We start from the raw sequence: 19,759 nt of genomic DNA on the forward strand, positions 1-19,759 counted from the left end.
GTACAGGCGTGGCACAGGGGGGTGAAGTTGATCCATTGCTAATATGCCTCCGAACATAGGGAGGTGGAAATGAAGCTCAACTGAGCAATATGTGCAAGCTAGTATCACGGAACTCAATGCTCTACTCAACAATGCTGTTTTCACTCAGCTGATTTCAGAATGCTGGCTTGATGTCAGTAAACACACACTGATACAGAGCTGAGCCACCTCTGTCTGGGGGTTAGGGTCAATTACCACCTTGGTAATTCAGCGGTGGGTTTACTAGAAACATTTTTTTGTGTTGACCGATATGTGAAAGGGCTACTTACTCTACAGGGCTTTTCACATTTATGGTACTCAGCATACAGTACGGTTACATGTACAGTTGAGCAGAGCTAAGATCTCGGCTCGACCTCACTATCTAATTTGACCACTGTCCTTGTCCCAGTATAAATGCAAGGGAGGGAAACGAGTTATTGACCAAAGCATGTCCAATTCTGTTGTGTCTGTTACAGTTGTGGTCTTTAACTTACATGAATGGTGATTTTGTCAGATGATGCTGAGGTTATAAAATCAGGATTGTATTAGAGCAAAGCAACAGTCTGATAATGCTTTAAGTGACCACACATAGTCTCGATGGGCTGATCCCAATGTAACGCCATCGCACAAAAGAAACAGAAATATATGTGAGCCAGTGCAGCTTAATTGGGAATTTGGCTGTATCAATATATTGCTATAAGTTTAGAAATAGAGATCTATAAAAGGATAAAATGCAAAAAAAGTTATTCAAATTGTTCTGGCCCCTAGGAAAAAATGCCAATCAAATGATACCAGTGTTAACACACAAAAATAAATAAATAACCACTACTTTGCTTCCCTTAGACAGCACACTCCTCAAATATTTAAATAAACAACTGAAAGACCCAGTGAAAGACCAGCTCCCCTGAATGGTCACCTGTTAACTAATCTACCAATCAATTTAAGAATGACCCAGAGATGGCACACAAATACAAAGAAATGGGACGTCACCATACAGCATGTTAGACTAACATGCTTGCATATATTTTAAAGGTCCAGTCTTGCTCAGACAAAAATAATAATTTGCCTCTGACATCTTCATACATATAAAGTGTCTTTTGGCATCAAAGCACTGGCATTAGCAATACTAAATGCTGCAAACTTCATTATGAAGTCTTTACGTATGAACAAGATAATAAACAAGAAGGAGGGGCGGTGTAAAGTCCCATGACTTGTGAGACCTGTATTAAAAGCTGTTTTATTTTTCTCGCTTTTTCTTTCTTTCAGTGATGTCTTTTAGTTTTAGTTGCCATTTAAGTTGCTTTTAGGGAACAAAGTTTTCAGATTAAAACAAGGTTTAGAAACCAAAACTAAGTAGTTAGAAATAGATTGTGGGCAGTTCTTCAACATGCCATTTTATAATTTTACCCCCCACCTAAAAAAAAATGCTTCTAAATTAGCTTAGCTAGGGCACTTCAAAAGCTGGCATTGGAAATACAAATTCAGCTTTTAACACTGCAATTAAAAGTTCTCTGACTATGTGAACCTCATAAGATACTTATTATACTTCTTTTCCTCAAATTGGGACAATCGCTTAAAGTATCACTTGAAAAGCCTCTAACTCCGCCTCTTGCTCTGCCTCCCTCTCCATAGGGTCATGCCTCTTTATCAGTATCAGCAGGCAATGCTTTCTCATCAACAGTAATTCATAGTAAGGTATATTTATCATTCATCACCGCGTTTAAACATTTTGTGCTATGTTTAAACATATTTGGTATCTTTATTAAGAATAGAAACTGTTGGGATTACCATCATTAAATGATTGCACTTGGAGATCTACATTTTATTTGAAATATGTCAATAATTACATTTGGAACATAAACATATCGAGAGAGCTACACGAGTGACCAGAGGACCAGTTTTGTTGCAATGACCGGAGTGTCATGATACAACTTATCCACACAGTTGTGGGTTGTCTGAATTACAAAAAGTGACTCGAAAACAACGGCATAGCAATAATTTACATTTCTCAGAAATAAGTAATAACTTCAATTACCAAGCTGTTAGCTTGTGCTAAGCAGCAAAAATATAAATGATAGAAATGAATAAATAAAAAGGTTTACTGAATGATATTTTTCATACGTTGGGAGCACAGAATTTTAATGTTATAAAATTGTGATTATTTGAATATATGTTCCCTTTCTGGTTCCCAGTTTTCCATGGGTTATTCTATTACTTAAATTGGTGCTGGGTTTTAGTCCTATTCCAATGAAACTGAATATTTTCTCTTACTGTAAAACACAGAAAGACAAAACCCTTGCTTCTCTTTGAGGACCATCTGACTAATTTGATTCACCCTCAAACCCTTCTGTAGACTGTTTCTTTTTGTGAGTGTGTTTCATATGTGAAAAGACTTTTCAGAGATGAGCAAAAGAAAATTAGAAATGGGTTAACTGCAGGTACATCATTTGAGAGCTCTACTTTGAGGCTGGTTTAAGGAGAGAGGTAGGTAAGTGGTCTGGATCCCACAGTATTTGATGACAGTGAGACCTCTTACGTGGTTGCCAGATTGGCAGAAACCCCCTATGGAGAGACAGTGTTTTGGGGCCATCCTTCCTGCAACCAATGAAGTGATAGATTGGTGTGTGTGTGTGTTCCTGCACATGGCGACTCTTTGTGGAAAAAACAATGGCAATTTGACTTATTTTACACATTTCATTACATGCCAACCTAATGTGCTGAACATAGACAAATTATGAAATAATTATCCAGGAAAAGGCAGTACAGATTCATATACACACAGAAACAAACACACACACAGTTAATAATTGTAGGTTTGTGAGAACAGGAATGTTTTGAATTTAGTTTTGAATGTAGACACAGTAGTAACAGGCCTCAGATAAGCAGGTAGTTTGTTCCACAGATCTGGACCACGGGAACTGTGAAAGCACCAAAGGTAGATTTGGATTTAATTTTGGGAACAACTAAAATACCTGCCTCTGATTACGTCAAAGACCTGAGTGGTTTGTACATGGTGAGCAAGTCACAGATTCACTGGGGGGCCAAAACCATTTAGTGCAGCATGGACTGCTAATAGGTTGGTTGTGTAGGATGGTTTTGAGATTCAACAGGTAACAGGTGGAGGGACTTTTGTACTGGAATGATATTCAGATTCAGGTTAAAATATACTTAATCCCCAAGAAGAAAATATTTTGCTACAGTTTTCCACTGGACATATAAGAAGTAACAATAGTAATATAAAGAATAGAAACTATAATAACTAACAATTTCAAGAAAAATATAAACTTAGGAGTAAAAAAGGGAATTAGAAAGTATATATGCACTATGTACATTTATGTGTGTGTCTACATGATAACTTATTAGTTATCAACTACTGGCCAGTAAGAAAGTAAGATTATCGGAGGGTGGAATAATGTATAGCTTGATAGCCACAGGCAGAAATGATTTCTTGTGGTCAGCAGTGCTGCACCTTGGTAGATCTCTTACTGGATGAACCTCTGTGACTGACCAGGACATCATGCAGTGGGTCTAAACTGTTCTCCTGTTTTGTACATTGTACAACATCCTCCTCTCTTACACCACCGCCAGAGAGTCCAGTTCTACCCCTACAACATTGCAGGCATTGTGGATCAGTTTGCTGAGTCTGTTGGCGTCCACAACTCAGTCTGCTGCCCCAGCATACAACAGCATATGTGCAAACTTCCAAGTTCGTGTAAGAACTCTGGCTGCTTCGTTCTGAATGAGTTGAAGTCGTCCTACTGATTGTTTAGACAATCCTGCAAATAAAGTGTTACAGTATTCCAACCTGGTCAATATATATATAATATATATATATATTATATTTACATTTATAAGTTATAGAAACCTTTTCTGGTGACGTCGGTATGATTGTATGCTTATCAAGGTTAAGGTTTTGTGACTTACTACTGTTTTAGAGACCGTAAAGACAGATATTAACAGATTTTTCCAAACGGTTAGGAACAGACTATTTGAACCAACAACAAGAATTTTGGTCATGGGAAGTACATAAGTTTTGTCAAGTGTTTGTAATGGTGGCTCAATATATTAACATGTACGCAGGAGTGTTGTGTTATCGCAGTTTACAGATTTCATGCAAACTACTCTTTGACACAGTAGTGCACATGGCGATGTGTTTGTCTTCACCAGTCAGATTCCCCACATGGAAGAGTAAGACTGGGTTTTATTTATTCTTATTTTGTATTTGCTTTTTTTAATTTTTTTTTTTATAAACAGCTATTCGGTTTCACTAACAATCAGGCTTGGGTAGAAGTCTAGTAACACCACCAACTTTATACCCATATCACAGGGGAACCACAGCAAAAGGATAGGCAGGCTCATTCACCCTGTGCCAAGTCTGATCAGTTAATCACGGCATCATAAGACACACCACAAAGACAGCCAGACAATAGGAAACAGAAATAATAAGGCTGATTTTTTTTTGAGCATCCAAGAATGGGGAGAGTTCACGGACAGTGACAGTATATCTCTCGCCAGGTAGAGTTACATCTGTGGAGAGAGGATGGGAGGGAGGCAGAGAATGCAACATGTTTTAATCTCAGCAAACAAAGGTGTTGTATCGTTTTTTTCCCCCTCTTTTGTCTCTGAGCACCTCGGGGGGAGAGAGGTGTTGGCTTTTTGCGCTGCTTTTGTCCAGTAGCTGACAGAATGGTCTCCTGGGAAACCTGAGTGGGCAGGTGGAGGAGCCATCAGCGGCATCAAGTGTCACAGTGTTTCCTTCACTGGTGTTTACTTTTTGTTTGTTTGCAGAATGTGAGACATGGACACCTCTCTCTACTGTACCATGAGTATTTCTTCGTGTTCTTCCCATCGCTTTGTTCTTTGTCCTCTGCTTTATCGACTAACTTCATCGTATGAGTCCCCATAAGTTTTGTTTGTTGTATGTTTTTGACCCTGAAACATTTCTGGTTGGAAAATGGATAATAATTTGAATAAAGAAGAAAAGAAAATGATTATCTACAACAGTCCGTACAGCAGCTACTGTTTATCATATAATCAATGATTGGTTTAACTTGCATTTTTTCACTTCTGATTTTAGACTGTATTTTTTATTTAATTCGTCAATTTATTTACATTCACAGTTGTGTTTAGCACAACTGTGAATGTATCAGAGTTAGTCCATGAGTTCTGAGTTCACTAGTTCTGTTTGTGTTCTTCATTTTCAGGCAATTATTTATTGTATGTATTTTTGAGGAAAAGGAAAAGTATTCTGGCAATAAAGTAAAAAAAACCTCACAGTCTTCACGAGTGATGGAGACATCATCATTACATCTGAATTTATTTGTAAGATATGTTTTGTGAGATACAAATAATGATACAACACAAAAACTCTTCATGAAGAACTGATTTCAAATATTGTGATAGATAATTTCTAAAAAGGTCTTCATTATTTCTTATATTTTTTTGTTTCTATTCAAATAAAGTTTTGCAAAGATAATAAAAAATAGCAACAGGGATATGAAGTGTAACAAAAAATAAAACATAGAAGGTCTTGTCTTTCTCGCTCCTCAACTTTTTTTTGTGTCTTTTCCACCAAAGCAGTCCACTGCAGGTTGGGATCCAGGGCCTATCTTAGAACCAGTTTGTGCTGTTTCTACTCCAGGCCAGGAACACTGGTGTTTCAGTTGTACAAACTCTTTGCTGTACCAGAGCAAAACATCTCTGACATGAAAGGTTTAGTTTGTCAAATCAGAGCAACTTAAACATTTTTTAATAGAGCCAGAGAGAGACAAATTAAAAGAGTTTCAACACCAGATGTGAAGTCAGTGCAGTGGAGAATGAACATGAGCTAACTGTTCCCCTCATATTCCTCCAGTTTGATGAACTTTCTCCCTGCACTAAACAGAAGTTAAAACAATGTATTGGAAGAGATATTCAAAGTTACATAAAGACTCTGTGATGGCTCTCTGGCTGTGAAAACTCACCAGTTCTACGAAGGTTTAAAGTTTAACAAGTTCTGAACTCGCTCTTGCACCAACTCAGCACCTGTGTACTGAATTAATCTGTACTACTCATATGTACTAAGACTCTCTATGCATGCACCAAAATTCCCTCTTTTTGCACAACGAGCAAATTCTATATAAATACAGTTGGAATCTTAGTAGCTACTTTCATTCACATATTTTTGTGGGTCTGAATTTGTGCCTGAAATTCAGCCCATTAAACCATATGTCAACATATAGTTGCTTAAAGCATCTTCAGACTGTCACTCTGCTCTAATAAAATCCTGATTTTAAAACTGCAACATCATCTGACAAAATCTCCATTCTAATAATTCAGCAACAAAGTCTGTAGAATGAATTCGGCTACACTTACATGTGTTCGATGATCTCCCACAGAGAAAGTTACAAGAGGCAGAATACTTGCCAGAAAACATTTTCTTACACCGTTCACAGCATTGTGGCATTGGACAAACTTCAGTTAAGAACTCCATTCCACTCCTTTGCGTGTGTACTGATACAGGAAAGGTGGTCCAGTTAAAAGGCCAAGTCAAGCTGCAACCATAATCCGACTCAGTTATACATGTAGCTGTGCTGACTGACAAAATCTGTTCACTGACAAACATATACTTTTGTATTCACAAGTGCCAATATTGTCGTTTCTGCATGGGCCTGCAGGACTGCATTTTGCCATGCACACACACCAATACGCACACACATACACACAAACACCATTAAACACAGCCTTTAATTAGCAGAGAACATCGAAACTGAATTTAAAACTTATTCAGCTTTTTTGCTGCAGCGGATGCTCTGAAGGCGTCACAAATGTAACAAAGTTAAACATTGGAATTTTTCTTCATCTAACTGACTTTTTATCCATCCAACTACTGCCGCAAAATTCCAGGGAGGATCCAGCATGAAAGTGGGATCGACAGAACAGCAGTGAGGATTTGGTTTGCTGTTAGCTAAGAAACAACATCTGAGCTGTAACTCTAACCCACGCACAGTTGAGAGCTGGTGTAATTCCAATTCAGGCAGGCTGATATATTTTCCAGGTGACAGCTCATTAACACTTGTGTGTGGATCACATGATCTGATTTCTACAGTGGAAACAGGCCGTGAGATGCAGTCAGATGACCTCGATGGAGTTAAAGTTACTACGAACACATTTTCAAAGCTAAATAAAGCAGCAAACGGTTTGCTTTGTAAAGATATAATGTCACAATGGCACCTTTACTGGAGAATGAAGTGACACTCATCCTGATTGTTTTAATGTAAGCTGTTCTGTTATATGTTGTGACAGCTGGTCAGAACCTGTGTGCGAGTACCAGTTAGATTTCGGTTTTGGTTCTGTTTTGGCCTGAGACACTGCAGTTTTGAAGCAACACCAAATTTTACACGCCACACTGATAAGTTGAAGTAAATGTTATTTTCTATGTCAGAAATGTTCTTTAAATCTGCCTGGAGGCAGGATTTGCTTGACAAACACACTGAAACCATGGAATATATCCAGTACATGACCATTTATCCTCTTCTGTTATTTCAGGGTGTCATATAATTGTGTTGTTGAAAAAAATTCCCTGTTTGGGAATTACCAGTATTTGAAAACAGCTAATTAAAATAAAATAAAAAATCACACACATAATCCCCTACACTTAATTTAGAAAGCACCATTTTACATTCTGACGAAGAGTAAGAGTAGCATTTTCAATTAGTTTCCTGTGATATTCTGAGATGTTACCTTATAAAATCCCTCTGAGCAACAAGCCCAAACCATACTGAATAACTTAATGTGAGAATAAATTGTATGTTCTGTACTCATTTCATTAATAATACACATTTAATTTTCTCTGCTCCCTGCCAACACAATCATAGTTGTCTATTTTTGGGTACAGGCTTTTAATTGGCATGAATATTCCAATAAGAGACAATGGGGTGCGTGTTGAAGTGTATACAGCATGTGATTCTCTGAAAAAAAGAGCCACACAATATACGACACACAGACGTTTACATACAGAACAGGTAAAATACATGTGCACACAGCACAGTTTTGAGTTTGTCTGTGTCATCACACAGTACATCTTGGAGTGGGAAATTAACTTATGCCTGCTGCTTTGTTTATATTGTAGTAGTACTAAATTAAAACTGAATATTTATCACTTCTTTTCTTGGTTTTTCAGTAACTTTTGTAAACTACAATTATGCTATATTGATAGTATCCAAGGTGTAAACAAAGTGTAAACAAAATTCAGTCATCATCACCTACATTATTGCTTTCCAGTTTTGCAATTATACTTTTTTAAAATATTGATGTATACCGTCAATCCGTCAGTCGGGTCGCGGGGGGGGGCTGGATCCTATCCCAGCAGTCATTGGGCGAAAGGCGGGGTACACCCTAGACAGGTCGCCAGTCCATCACAGGGCCACAACACTGACTTTTCATCCTTTCCATTACTAACATCACTGGAATCCCTGCCTTCAATGCCTGTTCAAAGCCTGTTTACACACATATATTCTAATTACCACACACAGATCCCTGTGTATAACTTTTCTCAGTTGGATTTGAATATAAAAAGAATAACTAATATGACATGAAAATCAACCCCATTAAAATACTAAAATAGTAAAGTAAGTAAATAAGTATATTCATATAGCACCTTTTCTTTTTTTAGATAAAAACTACAAAGTGCTTTAAAGAGGAACAAAAACACAATAAAAGATAGTAAATTACATAAAAACTCTTTCTAGCTACAATCTTGCCTAAATAAAACACAAAACAGAATAGATGGTTGAGATAGTTGGATAGTTGAGCAACCGGTTGAATTAAGGGGTTTTGATTTGAAATCGAGTTAGTCTATGGAAAATAATAATAATACCATTCTGAGTTTCACTGACACACACGCAGCCTCATTTCTCTTGAGAAGGTAAGTGTTTTTTAATTGTATCGCTAAATCTGGGGGGAAAAATGCAATTGTAGCATCATTTAAGCTTCAGTTTGTCAAGGTGGGCCTAAAGCGAATCTCAAGAAAAAAATTATAAGTCTGTCTCTAAAGAAGTTTGAGAAGCTATGCAAAGTATACATATAAAAATATTTCATTTAAATCCAGCATTTGTCAGATAATGATTTCAATACAGTAAAACAATGCCAAACTGCATTCTTCAAAAGCATAGCTCTGTAGCAAATGAACATCATGAAACTGAAAACACCACAAAGGAAACCACAACTGTTGACTATCATAAATCTGATATCAAGTAATAAAACAATTTCCTTTAAAAACACTCATTACACATACAGTAAAAACTAAATTTTTGTTTCAGACACAGGGTTGGTAATCCCAATCACAACCCCTGGTGTAAACTGGTTTTGTCTCCAGATTAATGTACTCATTTTTACCATGACTTATGTTTTTGGGTGTTAATACTTGGTTTAGAACTGGTTTAGATTTGGTGCCTGCTTCAGACCAAAAACTTGCCTTGGATGAGAGGGGTTGTATGACAAAAGACTACCCAGAGGTACTGTAGTTGACTAACAAGCAAGAAATAAACCTGTCTCCTTCTTTATTCTTTGATATCATCTTCTTAATGAGGACTTATTGAAGTTTAATGAAAGCTCATTCAGCTTGCTAACAGTAGTAGGGGGCTCATTGGGTTAATTAACAGCAGTGTCACTGTTTATTCAGAACAAGAATATCCATCTTAAAATGGTTTAAAGAATACCCCTTATTTGGGGTGCTTCTTATGTAGAGTTATATGAAATGAAGGGTGTCACAAGCTTATGATCTACACTTGGTCATCCATTTTGGATTCTCCAGCACCCTGTTCTCCTGCTATGACGTTAGAGACTTAATCAGACTCACTTCACCTCAATTCAGTCCACTGATCATATTTCTTACGCTGGAATATATTGATTTTTTAAAACTTTTATTATGATTTTAAACAATTTTATTGTTATGGAAATTTCAACCAAAACAATAAAATCATCCAAACGTCCATTTGAAGTGATTGGAGCTGCTCTGTGGTGAAACAGGCTCTGCCATCCAGCCATTCAATGATGGGCTGGGATGTGACAAGCTGCCAGCTCATATGGTGTTGAGTCTGAGTCACGTAGCTCTGGTCGTGCTCTATCTACAGGCTCCGACCCCTTCAGCTGAGCTTTGCTGCAATCCCACTGCCTGTCCCTCAGTCCTCGTCGTACTACACACACTTTCACACACACAGACCCATCCTCTTCCTGAGGCTCATTTGGACCATTAGGGCCAAGACAGGAGAAGCCTCATGCTTGTGCGCACACCCCACTACTTCTCTTACATTTACTGTCACCTATTTTCTGACGCTTTTCCAACATTCCTCCATCTCACTGCTTCTACATGTGGACAACCCGTTGGGACTAGTTGTTGATGGGGGAGGTAAGAGTGCATTGTGATGGTGGTGTCCAAAGGGCCTGCCCCATATCTATCTATCTATCTATCTATCTATCTATCTATCTATCTATCTATCTATCTATCTATCTATCTATCTATCTATCTATCTATCTATCTATCTATCTATCTATCTATCTATCTATCTATCTATCTATCTATCTATCTATCTATCTATCTATCTATCTATCTATCTATCTATCTATCTATCTATCTATCTATCTATCTATCTATCTATCTATCTATCTATCTATCTATCTATCTATCTATCTATCTATCTATCTATCTATCTATCTATCTATCTATCTATCTATCTATGTTTTTCTGCGTCTTTGTCTATTCATAACAGGTCTTTAAACTGCTCATTGAGGAGTCGTTGTTGTCGGCAGACTCGATCATATCAGATTCCAGGCCCTTATTATCTTCAGTGTCTCTCAGGGAAATGATTCTTTGGCAAAGATAGGCAGAAATCAAACTCTGAGAGAGCAGCCACTGTACTCAAATTTCACTTAATCCCATATCAGAATAACTGTGGGCTCAACAAATGGGAAATGTCAAATTTGTCACACTGATATCACTTACAAATGCTCGATGTCATGCTAAGATGAACACACAGATTGTGTTACTGATGCACAACATTGATGTAGAATATTGTTAACTTACTGTTAATTTCATTACTGATATAATCAGTAAATTTGCCTTTTATCATACAAAATTAACAGTATTTGTCCAGTTCTCTGTAACTCTGAATACACTCAATAAATGTACGATAACAAAATATGTTTTAATGACTGTCGTGTGTGATTATGCCTTTATGGAGACTTCTAAGGAGATTTAAAGTATTTTTAGTTTTTCCTAACAAAAAACAGCGCACACTTGGGTTGTTTGGGATTATCTGTAAATACCACAACTTCCAAAAAACCTGCCATGTCTCAAAATGAAGCTATAGTATATGATGGATGTACTGATGTGGATAAAACATTAAAGGATTAGGAAGGCTCGAGGAAGAGGAGGAAAATGGAAAGACCGTTGAACAGAGTGGGGAGATACAGGACCATTATTAGACTGTATGACATAGTTAGGGATTCAGCCTGGGGCCAGAGCAACTAATGGGGGTCTCTCTTGTCTTGCGCTCCCTCTACCTCACACACACAACTATCATATTCAACACTACATGTACAGTTATGGATTCATGCATGCTTCAGTGGCCAGAGCTATACAAGCAGACACAAGCGAATATACACTCACAGCTGAGCTGCCGTGTCCAATCCAAAGAGGTTCTCAGGCAGAGTTTTGAATAACGGATTGCTAAATCTTTGCTTCTATTTGAAACCTCACAATGTTTCCATCTCTTGGTGCAAAGGAGTGCTGAACATAGCATGCTGTTGTATCAAAATGCTTTAGCAACACAGCATGGTCCTACACATCCTATTATCCTGTTGCTTCACAGAGAATCTAATCTTGTATTACGATTTACGCAAGTGTTGATGTGTCATTCTTTAGACAAAGGAGAACAGTTTACCCTCTCATCTCTCTCAGTACCTTGAAAGCCACACCATTGGTGCATTTTACCAGTCTTTAAGGAAAACGGCTTACAGTGACACGCTGCTGAGAAAAGCCAACTCATCCCCACCAGCATTTGTTGTGCTCTGCCTAATCTAATTCAACAGCTAAAACCACTGTGACAGCAGCTTCTTGCTTAAAGCACCAAATTATAGTCTTACAGGGAAATGGCAGCAAAAATAAAAATGAGAGAGACTGAGCAGAGAGGAGACAGCAACAGAGAAGACAATGCATCCAGATCAAGAGATGGAAGTGGGATAGAGAAAAGAGAGGCAGGGTAACAGTAAAGCAGGGCGTGTATCTGGTGAAAACATCAGAGAGACAGTGCAAGGACTGATGTAGACAGCTGGACAAGGACATTTTAATCTGTCTAAATAGGATCTGCCCAATGCAGGGTTTTCTCCCACACAGCAGGCCGAACACCAGGGTTGTGACAGCCAGACGACAGCAGGGAACCACAACGCTCAGAGATGACACAACCTCTGTCCATGTGTGAGTGAGTGTGTGGGTGTGTGTGTGTGAGAGAGAGAGAGATAAAGTAAATGTGTTTGAAAGTGCAGGCTTCTATGTAAAGAAGAGGGAGAGCGTTAGGCATCGAGACTGGAAATCATAATGTCTGGTACCGAAAGAAGAGTCACACAATCTTTGTAGTTTTTGTTATGACCACTGTTTGATGCAGTCCTCCAATTTATAGGATTAAAAAATCAAAAACTTTAAAGTTAAAGTGCACATAAATGTGTTTTTTTTTTATTCATGGTAGTCATGCATGTATAATAAGGCTGCTTAGAATGTCAGAATAACTCCAGTTGGTGGGTATTAAAACACTGAAGAATGAGAGGGTGCAGCGAGATGATAGCTTTTTAGATGCAGGCACCTTTGTTAAGCTCTCCTTTTCTTGTTCATACAGACCAAATAGACTAGCAATGTGAACTCATGGAATCAGCTGAGTGACAACAGCAGAAGGTGTCTAAAGCAATGTTTTCCACAGTCCCAACCATACTTTACAAACAGAATAGTGAAGAAGCACAACAGTTCACAACAGCCCCACCTTGAATAGGCCATGAGGACTGATCTGACTTAAGGAGCAACCAAATTACAAAATAGAAAATTATTTGGAAAACATACAAAAATGACAGCATGTTTTTTTCTGTTTTTACATTTTGGAAAAAACTTACAGTTGGCTTGAAAATGTAGGTTGAACACTTAGACTTGGACTTAGACTTAGACTTAGACTTAGATTCAACTTTATTGATCCTTTTGGGATGACTCCCTCTGGAAAATTCAATCTCCAGCAGCTTGTGCAACAATAGTCAGCACACAGAGGGTAAAAATAAAAATAATAATAATATATATATATATATGTATATAAAAACACAAGATTGGATAACAAAACTAGATAACAGAATATACACTCTTAGAGAATATAGAATACATGATTTATTCAAAAATTAGTATTAGCTCACTTTCTCTTGAGATGTTAATGTGCAGCTACAAAGTGAACCAAAGCATAAGGCAAAGTCTATAATTCTATGCAACCACAGGTATTGTAATCTATTGTTAGGTAGGAACTTCAATATTGTGCTAATTAGCTAATTAGCTTGACAAGTAGCTCTCCACCTGATTAAACACAACTTGTAGTCAAATCAAGGTCAGCAAATAAAAAGTACACAGCTTCATTTATACCAGCATTTCAAACATTACGCTGTACATAAAAACATAGCTTATAATGACAAAATTTCTGTAATAAAAACTAGGCACATTTCCATTTCAGTTGTTAATTATCTATATACAATACATAAAGGGGATGTCCTGGTCCCCTTCTTCTTTAAAATATGCTATATGCTTGTTACCAAATTGTACACTCATTTCCTCTGGTCAATGCATTTTCTCTCCTAGAGTAACTTATCTCTACACGATTTATTAAATCTCGTAGCCATGTTGTGACTATAACAGCGTATTCTTTAAACAAATTTTTTTTTGTTGAGGTTTTACAGTTTTTACTCACTTTAGATCAAATTTGATACAGACATCATTCTATAACCTGTAAACATTTGTATCACAGCAGCTATGTCATTGGACATGGACACTGTTGCATGTATATTTAGTAAAATTGAGTTATTGTGTTATTTTGCTACCAAAATAAAAAAGTTTTTTTTTCATGGTGGAGCTGGACAGTCAAAATGTTTGGATGTTACCATGGCTTTCAGCCCTGGAAATCCTATGTAAAAATCTAAGAATTCAGAGGTTTATTTATGTCACTGTAATATTGTTGTGTTAAAAGTGGGTAAAAGCCCAAAATTCAGTACAGTAAATTGACAATTCACCTGTGTTTCAGCATGCACCAGAGTAATGGAAACAGTTGTACTAGCAACTAGAAATTGCAGATGTTCAGTGTGCAGTAAACAGATTCTCAGGTGTCCTATTTTCTCGCGCTCGTCTTTCCAACAAAGAAAACAAAATTCCGTATTGGATCTATAAAATGGTTTGTTTTCATAATCACCTCAAAATTGTAAAGAATTCATACGAAATTCCTCCAATTATTTTATCTTTGTATGAGTGCCCCATAGTTGACTGGCGGTGTCATGCTGGCCAACTGTCAACTCTTTCAGACAGGCTAATGTGCTCTCGCGGGCCCGGGGACCCAGAGATGGTGATGGGAACACAGTTTAATTGGGGTAATCGGCACGCTTTTAGGGACCTGCTTATCAAGACACACAGGCATGCCTCATCAACGATAGACAGACAAGCAAAGTGACAGCTCTGCTTCACCATCCAGTGCCTTCACCCATATCCCTGCATTAGAGACCCCGAATCAGCAGGCAGGAGATGTACTGCATGATCATGGATGTGTGTATGTGTAGTACAATGACATCTCTGGAACGCTAACAACATTTAACAATATTTAAATGTGTCAGTGATACGGTGACTTTGCCTGAGGGAAAAAAAGGGAAAAAGGTGAGGTGGTGATAGTAAACTGACAGCTCCAGGACGTTTTTCATAAAATTGAATTTGCATTTGAAAATAAATGTTAGCAAGTATATGTATTTCTACCATGGACCTATAATCAAAATTGACATGGCAAACAAGTTTTCATAAATATGACAAGATAACGAATATCAATTATGCCTCAGTTCAGTATTATCTAAAAATGATGGCCGAGCACTCTCTGTATGATCTATGGTGATATGAAACAACAAACAACAGTTTAATTCATTGTCTGAGACAACAATGCCTGAGATTGTTTTATCTAGTCTCATTGTGCATTAATGTCGTTGTAAGAATGAGGCTGATTAGAAACTGTCTGACTCTGCCCCAAGCTGCACACACACACCCAAGCACACAACCTCATGGATCTCACGCAACCTTTCCCCAACTCCCACACGCACAATTTCTTATTTTACACATGACTTTCTGTAATAATACAGTTTGAACAAATATTTTTTTCTGCTGTGTGGCCTGCCATCAGATATCAGAAATGGAATATATGCAACTCCGATATAAATAGGATACTCCTTTAATACTGTTCTTACATCATGTTAAAGCATGCCCCACAGGGGTTCATCACTTAAGCATGTTTTGGTATAGTGGACATCTTTCTTAGAGTTAGTTTGTGTATTTCAATTATTTATCTGTGCACATTGAAGTCTTCCCTGCCTGTTTCCTCCCTCCTCCCCTTCCATTATCCATGCATGTTAAACTCCATGTTAAACTATTTTGCAAGGCGTGATGGGAAACCATTTTTGTGAGCCTCATTCTAAGACAAAAGGTCCTTTATTTGATGCCGTGTTTTCCGGTGGTCTTACATGTAGAGATATTGCCCCTTCCTGACTGAGGGTCAGTACATATTGTTTATGAAAAACAAAAGGATGATGACGTGATGCCATGTCTAGACTCCATGCAAATGAACACGGATAAAAAACTCTTGCAAGCTTGCGTACAGTATCTTTAAAGCTGTGACAACACACAAACATATCTAACAAACCACACGTGCGCACACACACACTGTGGCAGACAAAGTGGGAATGATTATGGTAATGATAATGATCATGGCTGTCATCACTGTCTCCTCCACCATGTTAAAAATTAATCTGAGTTAACGGTAATCCACGTCTCCTCATTAGATTACTGGTGTAGGGAGGGGAGACTCACAGGCCATCTGTACATCATTAACAGAGTCTCAGTGACAGCTCTACTCTCAACTTCCTCCATCCCTCTAACATCTCATCTGTCCCTCCGTCTTTGTCTACATCTTCGTCTATCCATCTAATCCTGTGTCGCTCAGTCTACTCTTCTTCTCTGTTTTCTGCCCTTTACTAAGTGTGTCAGTCTAGATGTGCGTCACATTCACAAACCAAACCTGCGGACAGAGAGGATTTGAAAATCATACTGATCTGAGAGCATTTCTCACTTTCCCACGGGTTTCTTTATCACATGGTATGATTACCAGTCCAATGTTTTTCATCATTATCATAACATTGCATTTCTGTTATGTCATTCTACGATGTCATTCCCTTCTGTTAACCTTCTTCCAACACACAAACAAACAAGTCCAACCTTTGTAGAGATTTCAGCAGAGAAATGTTTTAAACTGCAGAGGTCAACGGTCAGGGTCAACAGTGCCAATCGCTGAACAAGAACATTGTATTCTTTGCAGTAACGGTTTGAACAACCAGCAGCCATTTAAGAAAAAAGAAAAAAAACACAGAGGGAATAACCTTGACACATTCATCATGAAATGGTGTTGCTCATGTCACTGGAACAAGTACAGACAGGCAGAAAAGGGAAAACAGGGGAGAATGCCCAAAAATATTACACTAAATTCCCATTGAAAGTTTGTTAATAAAACAGCTTGATGGAACTGCCAACAACACAAACAGTTTAAGGAAAAAAGAAAATAATGCAATCCTGAAATAATGCAAACACATTTGGGGACATGAAAAGTTCCAAAGCAACACAGTACCAGAGACAAAGTGCAGAGGAAACAGATTCAGTGAATACTTGTGTAGAAATCAAATGAATCCCAAATGCTTTCCAGTATGCTTTTTGTCACCAGACTTTTGATTTTACAAATTTATTTATGGATTGTTTGTTGGCAATTGACATGTCATGTGGTCTTTTAGTAACACCATCTCATTGCACCCTCTTCTTCTGCGTTTCTCGCTAAAATTAGCACCACCCACCTAAAAAAACCCATCCCTTAATAATCACTAACAAAATTTGTATGAATCATTGTTGAATTCCTATAAATATATGTACAATTTCACAAATATTTGGCTGGAGACTCTGTTAGAAAAAGGCAAATAATTCTTTAGAAAAACTTTCAACATTTAGACATACTCTTATTATTGATTGTGTTGCTTTTTAAATTTTTTTTTACCCGAGTTAGATTATAAGATTGTATCCACTCAAATACATGACAAATATAAAGCTACCATAAGCAGCTATAACTGGTGCCACCTGCGAGAACTCAGTAAAAGAGAATGAGATAGCTCCTGTAACTGTATTAAAAACAAAGGCAAGTTGGTACAAAAGTGACAATCTTACAGTGTTAATGTTGCTATTTCTATATACTGTATCTACTAAACACCTACAGAAATGAAGCATGAAATGACACTTTGGCCACTATTATGGAAACAAGTCTCAATGTAATAAGTAAAAGCACAAAGCAAAAATCAAGGTGTTGGACGTGTCATCCAGTTTCCCTTGACACACCAATGAGACAGAAGCATGAAAAGATGAACAGTATAACCAGTATTTGAGTGGATCACTGGAAGTGGACATGTCAAGTACCTTAAAGGTGTTTATATCAGCAGCCACTTCATCCACTTGTAATAAGGGGACCTCCAGATTATATAACAGTTTCCTCCAGGCCAAATTAGACAATACTTTGTATATTGAAGAGAAGTGGGAGAAGGAAGGTAATTTTATTCTTTCAAGGGAACAATGGAGGTTACTATATAAGTCACAATGGGATTCAACATCTTCAACAATGAGGTGAGAATTTGGCTAGAAAAACCTTACTAGTTTTTTCATGACCCCATCCCAAAAGCAACACCAAATGACAGCCTCCAGATGGTGGAGATTGTGTGGGGTAAATGAGGCCAACCATTACCATGTATTCTGGGAATGTTCAAGGATGCTTCCTTACTGGCAAGACACCTGGTCTAAATGGTCATGAGTCAATGAGTATGTTAAGCCTGTGTTTAAGCTTTTTAAATTTTTTGAACCACTCTTTTTCTTTTGACTCAGAATAATGCCCACTGCAACGCACCCTAAATGTTAGCCCCCCCCTCAATTCAGTTCATTGTTTTTATGTATTTCTTGTTAAAAAATGTACATTACTGGCCATTATAGAAACTCCCATTCTGTATGTATATTACTTATTTTTTCCTTATGTGGTTTGTCTATGGATATATTTGAATCAACACATGTCCACTACCCCACTTTTGTTGATTTATGTAATATAGATTAATTGGGGCGAGTATGTCTGGTTAAAGGACTGGAGTCTTGTTTTGAAAACCACAAAGAATTCTGAAATATGACATTTAACTCCCTTTTGAGAGTGTGTTTTTATTTGTTTGTACTGCTTTGTATTTGTATTGTCAGCCCTGTTCTTATTTTTCTTGGTTTATAGGATGTCCAATATTGTTGATGGCAAATATACAAAAATAGAAAAGATGAACAGTAGACTAGAGGAACTGTAGACTTGTCTTGTAACCTTAGATGCAGATATAATACTCCATCTGCAAACAAAGAACAGTGGAGCTCCTTGTAGGGACAAGGAAATAAAACGTGTATTTTCTGGTAATTTCTTTGGACCATAGTCATAACCCCAAAACCATGGTACGAACAACCACTGGTGTTGGTATGAGCATGGTGCTACCTTTAATCAAAGCCAGGCAAGATGTTTCCTTTATGTTTTCATAGCAGCAGCTAACATTACCTTCACAATTACCATGAAGACATTTAAAAAGTCAATCATATCATCCAACTCTAGCACTCTTGATACTCCAAAATGTTCCTTTTAATAGGACAGAGTGACTGCTCACAAGAGATAATTGTAACCAATCAAAAGAAAGGGGTGATGAGCACAGAGGTACTGTAAATTACTCCAAGGCGCTTGATAATTGATACCATCTGTACCTTTATTTTAGTGTAGGGCAAGTCTGCTCAGAGGTCTGTCCTGCTGTGGGCAAACATTCTCCACAGTCTACTTATTTCCAATCAAACATACTTACAGCGGTACAGTGCAAAAATACATCAATGAAATGTGTTTACGAGTGGAAATTGCTACCCAGTAATTTTCTGCCTGAGCTTTTGAATTTTCAGGATTCCCAAATCAAAGCGCGATCTTGCACAGTGCAATGCGAAGCCGCCACTGAACTAAAACTACGTTTGAGTCCTCAAGTCTCAGGTGTGGCTTCACACCACTTTAACCTCAGCCAGTTCTCCAGCTCTCTCATTTCGACAGGCGCGTGGGATGAGAAGCTCATCAGCTTTTACTGTGACATCTGTTGGAGAAGAAAGTGTGGAAACTAACAGAAAAGTTCAGCTGCTCGTCCTCTAAGGTCTTTTGTCTCTGCAGAACTCCATTGATTTTTTTTTCTTCGCTAACTTCACAGATAGCTTTTAGTATGGTTTGGAGGTGGAGTCCACAATGTTTCTAATGTGTGTGTATGTGTGTGTGTGCATGTGTGTATTGACAGATGGCTGTCATTGTATGAGAGCTGGTTTGCACATTCATGTAATAGAGGCAGAAAAACACAGCAAACATATGCA

This window comes from Leuresthes tenuis, unplaced genomic scaffold, assembly GCF_036924035.1.
Source record: "Leuresthes tenuis unplaced genomic scaffold, fLeuTen1.0.hap1 SCAF_6, whole genome shotgun sequence".
Classification (NCBI taxonomy): Eukaryota; Metazoa; Chordata; class Actinopteri; order Atheriniformes; family Atherinopsidae; genus Leuresthes; species Leuresthes tenuis.